Source organism: Chionomys nivalis, chromosome 7 (assembly GCF_950005125.1).
Source record: "Chionomys nivalis chromosome 7, mChiNiv1.1, whole genome shotgun sequence".
Lineage (NCBI taxonomy): Eukaryota > Metazoa > Chordata > Mammalia > Rodentia > Cricetidae > Chionomys > Chionomys nivalis.
Window position 1 is genome coordinate 41,761,537 of NC_080092.1, and position 6,537 is coordinate 41,768,073.

A 6,537-nucleotide genomic window follows, 5' to 3' on the forward strand; every position below is an offset into this window, starting at 1 on the left:
CTGGCTAAGCTCCGCGAGATCTCACCTGGCTAAGGAACCCCGCCCTCCTGTCTCCATGGAAACAGTTCCGCTAGTCGCCGTTAGTTACTTTCCCTCACTCGCCTCTCGTGCAGTGTACTCGTGAAATCCCATCTAGCATTAAGTGGAAATAATCAAGAAAGGAAGGAACATTTGGGCCCAGTTTTGCTAAAAATGGCCAAACATTTTTCACCTAGCTACATACTTCCGATACAGCTTCATTGTCACTTCCGGGAGGTTTTTTTTCTATGAGGATTTAGGCTGGAGTTAGTTGGACTGGGTTTAGAACCGTTTTTAACCACTTAGCAGCTGTGTGATTGAGTGGCTAGCTTGTCTCTTGGTTTCCTACTTGTAAGAATCTCACGAAGTGTTTTTTTTAAAAAGCCAGAGAGTGAGAGATGGCTCCGTGGATAACGGTGCTTGCTACCAAGCCTGATAGATGTTGTCTAGGAGATGCAAGAACGGCTCCTTTTCTCTGCCAATTAAGTGTTTCTAATGAACCAGTCTGCCTCCATCTTAGGCTTAAAAGCCACCTCAAGGGAAAGACTAAGTTTATTCCTCTTTATGATTAAACCTCTTTCTCAAGGATTGGGCTATTCCCCACCTTAATTACAAATGGTTCTGTACTGCCTGTTCCAAGAGAGAACAACCATGCCTCTGTTTCAAAAAGTTTATAACCATCTTGAAACCCTACCTTTGTGTGTTGTTATGACTGCCTTGTTAGACCACCTTGAAATCCTCTTTGCAATCATATGTCTTTCAAGATCTTGTCAGGACTAACTTGTTATGCGTATGTTCTGCTCCTGTAACCCTGCCTAATTTTTGCCAGCCAATTCTCCATTTGGAAACCCTATACTTCTGAGCTTATAAAAACCTTGTCTTCCTCACATCCAACGCTGACCTCTTGAACCCTAACTTAGGGGAAGCAGCCCATATACATGAATAAAAAAGCTGTTTTAATGAATTTGGCCATGATGATTTGGGTCAGTGGTCTTTTATCTTCAAATCTTTGGGATTAATATGATAAGAAAATTTGAGGCAACCCAGCAAAGGCATCATATGATCTGAGGGAAATCAGAGTCCTTTGGATTTCTTGGTTTAACAAAAGAGTTTATGAATAGACACTGAAATAACCCATACGTGGAAATCACAAGTCACCACACCTTAAGCCAATTAAGAGTATAATTAATCCTCTAGCTGGCTCACCAGGGGCAGGCTCATGCCTGGGAGAGGTCCTTGGTGCCAAGACATAGCTGGGTAGGACTTTTAAAGTCAAAGAATACAATCATATCACCTCTGGTGCAGGCCCAGAATTTTGTTTGTTTGCTGTTAGTTTTTTTGTTTTGTTTTTTGTGTTGTTGTTGTTGTTGTTGTTTTTACAGTGTAACCTTTGATCTTTACACACAAGGCCCTTTCTCCAGCAGTGGTTCTCAACCTTCCTAATACTTCAACCCTTTTAATACAGTTCCTCATGTGGTGACTCCAACCACAAAATTATTTGGTCGCTACTTCATAACTGTAATTTTGCTACTGTTATGATGTAAATATTTGCTATGTGACCCAAAGGGGTCATGCCCCACAGGTGAGATCCACTGCTCCAAAGAAACCAAACTCTTCTTACACATTGGGACCCCTTCTCAGCAGAGAATGAGGGCCTTTTGATGTTCTAAACTACTTCATCAAGAAGAGTGAGAAACTATTTGTTTACAGACAAACGTGCCTCCCAAGTGGAGGAGGTGCCAGGTCAGAGCCACCTCATCTTTTCTAAGTCATTTCACATAAAACAGAAGCGGACTGGAATGGAAGCTTGAGAACAATCTTAGCGTTTAAAAGTAAAACCCTAGGAGAGGCAAGCTGTGAGTCTCAGAGCTGCCTGAAGGGAGGAGGGGAATGGAGAAGAGAAGCAGCAGGGGTCACTCAGCTCGATGAGAGGTCAGCACAGGGCGGCAGGGAGCCAAGCAGTGAGGAGCTTTGGGGAAAGAGTGAGAGAAGCACACTTAGGTTCTGGCTAGCGTGAGGAATGAGAGGAAGAAAAGGGAGGATATTTACTCCTTTCTAAGCCATCAGCCTCAGGTGGCTTGGCTCCTAGGGGCTACACCAGGGGGCAGAAATTCTGCAAAAGAACGTTGTCTCAAGATGACTCTGCCTTCCTAGAGATGGTCCCTTAGCCAGGTTATTGCAAGATTCTCCTACAGAGGCAGGTCACTAAGGCCATCTGCCAGGAGGCTCGCATTAACTACTAGCTCGGCGGGTTCACATTCAAAGACCGAGCCCTGAGTTTATAACCTTCTTCTTTTTTTTTTTAGATTTATTTATTATTGTGTATACAGTGTTCTGCCTGCATGTATGTCTGCAGGCCAGAAAAGGGCACCAGATCTCATTATGAATGACTATGAGCCACCATGTGGTTGCTGGGAATTGAACTCAGGACCTCTGAAAGAGCAACCAGTACTCTTAACCTCTGAGCCATCTCTCCAGTCCTGAGTATATAGCCTTCTATACTCATTACTTTCCCTTTACAGTTTAGTTCCTTTGTCACCCTTATGTGGCAACATACTTTTTGGTTGAGTGGTTTATGTTACAGGGTCATGACAGAGTGTCTCTCTCTCTCTCTCTCTCTCTCTCTCTCTCTCTCTCTCACACACACACACACACTGATTATGTCACATAATCCCTTTGTTCTTGGGAGGCCCTTACAAAAGTCCTCCCCTTTGATGCTTGCAACTCCTTCTTTGAGTCCAAGAAGATCATCTTGGTTTAAGGGTTTACATGAGTGGCCATCTTTTGAGCATGGCCTCAGTGGGGCTAGATACAGACTATTACCAGTAGAGACAGGCAGCCTAGTGTATGGGAGGGGGCTTGGCAAAGAAACTGCTGAAATGGCAGCAGCTCCATTAGGGAAAAGGTTTTTTTTTTTTTTTTTTTATTGTGGATAAGAAACAAAAGAGAAACAGGCTAGACACAACCAGGGCTAGGGAGGCAGAGAAGGGGGGGGGGACAAGAGAGGGAAGAGTACAGTGTAGCGGTTTATAAAGATGATGAGTAGCTGGGCGAGCCCATGAACTGGAGTAGCCTAGGAGTTTGCAGTAGAGGTGGGGTGACAGGGGCGAGGATGCTAGCATGAGGCTTTGAAATGTAACAAATATGTGGAAATAGGGACTGAGGGAGCCTGGAGGTCATCTTGGCTTTGGTATGTACCCACAGTTACATGTCAATGGAGAGCCATATGTTCCTTCTCCTGGAGGCAAAAGAAAGTAGTCCTTTAGGAGGATGGGGAAACTCACTTCACAAGTTCCAGAGGAATGCTGGCTTTTCTGTTTTGTTTTGTTTTTCAAGACAGGGTTTCTCTATGTAACAATCCTAGCTGTCCCGGAATTTGCTTTGTAGATCAGGCTGTCTCCAAACCCTCAGAAACCTGCCTGTGTCTGCCCCCTGAGTGCTGGGGTTAGAGAAGTGTACCACCACTGCCCAGCTGAAATGCTGGCTTTTAGCTAACCGCCAGTAATCCTTCTATGGTCCAGCTTATGTGGGCTCATTTCTGGATATACACACTGCCTGAGACCTAACAGATTAGTTCATCCAAGTCCCCTAAATCAAAAGTACAACACTTAACGAAAGTTTGAATTCTTCTAAAGCTGAAAATCAGTTCCCAAGTAATTCCCGGGGGCTCCAGCCTCTCCAGGTCTAGACTGAGACTGTTGGGCCCTAAAGCCCCATCAAGGAGGAGGTCGCCCCAAGAGACACTCTCAGCGTGGTTGATGCAATAGCAAGAGGAATTTTTATTTTGCTGCCGCGGCAGAGGTCCCTCAGCCTCGAGAGGAGAAGGACCCCTGCTTTGTCTATTACAGGCTCTTTTAAAGGAAAAAAAAAAAAAAACAAAAACACAGAATCAAGGAGGGGGTAGTACAGAATCAAAAGGGAGAGTCCAGAAATCATTTGTCAAGTATTTTGACTAGTTCATTTAATGGTCAGCTAACTCTAATTGATCAATGCTATGGCTGTTGCTGGGTTGGTTGAACAAGGAGGAACACCTGCAGGTTATCTGCAGGTCGTCTTACCCCAGTTCCAGAGTCTGGGTCTATTAAAAAAAGACTACAAAGGGGATGAAAAGTCCCAAAGCTCCAGTGGTTGGTTACCAGGGTCCTGGATCCCAGGTAAGGGGGTGCAGTAATGCTGAGGTGCCTGCCCCAAAGTGTTTCAAGACAATGATTGATTTTTCTCATTCTTTCTTTGGTTTCTTCTATGGCCCTTCCTACATCAATGCATCTGTAAGCAGCAGTTGCTCAAGTTAAACTTGCCCCAAACTTCTTCTGAGGCAAGCAAGTAATCTAAGGCAACGGGGTTCTGATAAACAGCATTGCGCATTTTGGGTTCCTGCTTAGCTAGGAACAAATTTCTGTCTTAGTTAGGGTTTCTATTGCTGTAGCAAAGATGGGAGAAAGGCTACTCTATATCTCATCATAAAATGAATGAAAACCCTCATGAAATGCAGCTTAGAATAGGGCCATGATTCCTTTGAAATGCAGTAGGGATCCAGGTTGTAAGTGTTGCAGCTCTGAGGAGAAATCCCCCAATGCACTTGTTACAGCTCCGAAGGGAAAGGCATCCTGGCAGCATGGAGCCAAGAAATACCACAAAGTCACACCGCACAACAAACCTCACACAAGAGAACTATTGGGAGAGACACAGAGGGTGGGTGCCTCTGCTGGGGCAAGAAGCAGCAGGGAACTGGGCAGGAGGCAGGCTTAGGTAGGATTTCTTGGAGGGGCTTTCCAGGGTGGGGACTGGTGAGATTTCAAGCCAAGACCAGGAATTGGTGGGATTTCATGCTCAGGGATTGGTGGGTCCGCTTCAAACCTGGAAGTGGGCTTGGACCTTTTACCCTACACAGGGTCTCGGTTACACCCAAGATAAAAATCCATTTTGTGGCCATTCTTCCGCCTCAAGTCTTGTGGATGGCAGACTGCTGTGTGACGAAACTTTTCCTGGGGAGAGGTTGTACACACATGTATTTAACCCCGACACGGAGTTCACAACAGACTGGTATTTAGTATGGATACCACTAAAGCCCAACTTGGTGAACCAATGAGTTCTACTGGGGTTACTTAGAGGAGTATGGTTGGGGGAAAAGGACACTAACAGAAGCAGTTCGCCATTTTTCCAACTGACTAGAGCAGTCTCTGCCAACCCCACTGCAAAGGTTAGGGTCACAGCAACAGATGGGGACAAGGGATGGTAATGAACCACAGCAAGAGAACTGGTAGAGGAAACAGAACAGTCTATGGCGTCCGATGGCCCGTCCTCTAGCTTCTGCCATACACAGGTTAGTCAGCCTCTGGAGTGACCAAAGTCCTCCAGGTGGTCAGCTTGTGTGGTAATAATAAGTGCATCTCCAGTCTCCAGAAGCCAGTTTCACTCTGCTGTGTGGAATTAGGGGACCACCTTTACTGCAATAGTCCACAAAGTGACAGTGGTGGGCCCATCCGAAGGGACTTGAGGGTTGGATAGTGTTGTGAAAGGAGCGGTGGGTCCGCGTTCCGCGCCGCCTGAGGGGTTGGATAGTGTTGTGAAAGGAGCGGTGGGTCCGCGTTCCGTGCCGCCTGACTGGCTTACATGACTGGTTTACACTCGGGCTGGTGGGCTGCTTGTCGTCCCGGCCACCCAACTAGTTTATGCCCAAAATAATTACACGGAAACCGTATTCATTTAAACACTGCTGGCCCATTAGCTCTAGCCTCTTACTGGCCAACTCTCACATCTTGATTAATCCATTTCTATTAATGTGTATGGCCACTTGACTGTGGCTTACCGGCATGAGTCTAGCCACCGCCTGTCTTGGAGAAGAGAAGCATGGCGTCTGCCCGACTCTGCTTTCTTTCTCCCAGCATTCTGTTCGGTCTACTCCACCTATCTAAATTCTGCCCTATCAAAAAGCCAAGGCAGTTTCTTTATTTAATCAATGAAAGTACCACATAGACAGATGACCCTCCTACACCAGGATAGTTCATTCTTTTACCCATATAAGCATCTCCTGGTTTAAAGAGGTCTATGGCCAAGTTGGCAGGTAGCCATTCCCTAACTCGATGGTCAATAGTAGTCAGGAAAAAGCCAAGAATCTACATTTGTTATCTCAGAACGATGCTGCCCAACCCTTATATCAGAGGCAGGAGTTCATAAAGGATAAGGGGAGAACCCTGTTGTCAATAAAGCAATCTTCAACAGCTTGTCCCAGCGTAGGTGGGTTCCCCTCACACTGTGTTCCTTCCACCTTCCCAGAGCTCTAGAGACAGTATGTGGTCTCCAGGGGATCTTCAATCCCATTGTCACCAATTGTGCCTCCTCAGCCATGACATTAGCTCATTATCAGATCCTTTGATGATTGGGACCCCAAACCTGGGGATGATTTTCTTTAGGAGACATTGAACCTTCTCTTTGTTGGTAGAGAAGGCCTCTACCCAGCCTGAGAAAGCACAGAGTAACAGATACTTGCAGTCAGTCTGAGGGAAGCTCAGTGAAGCT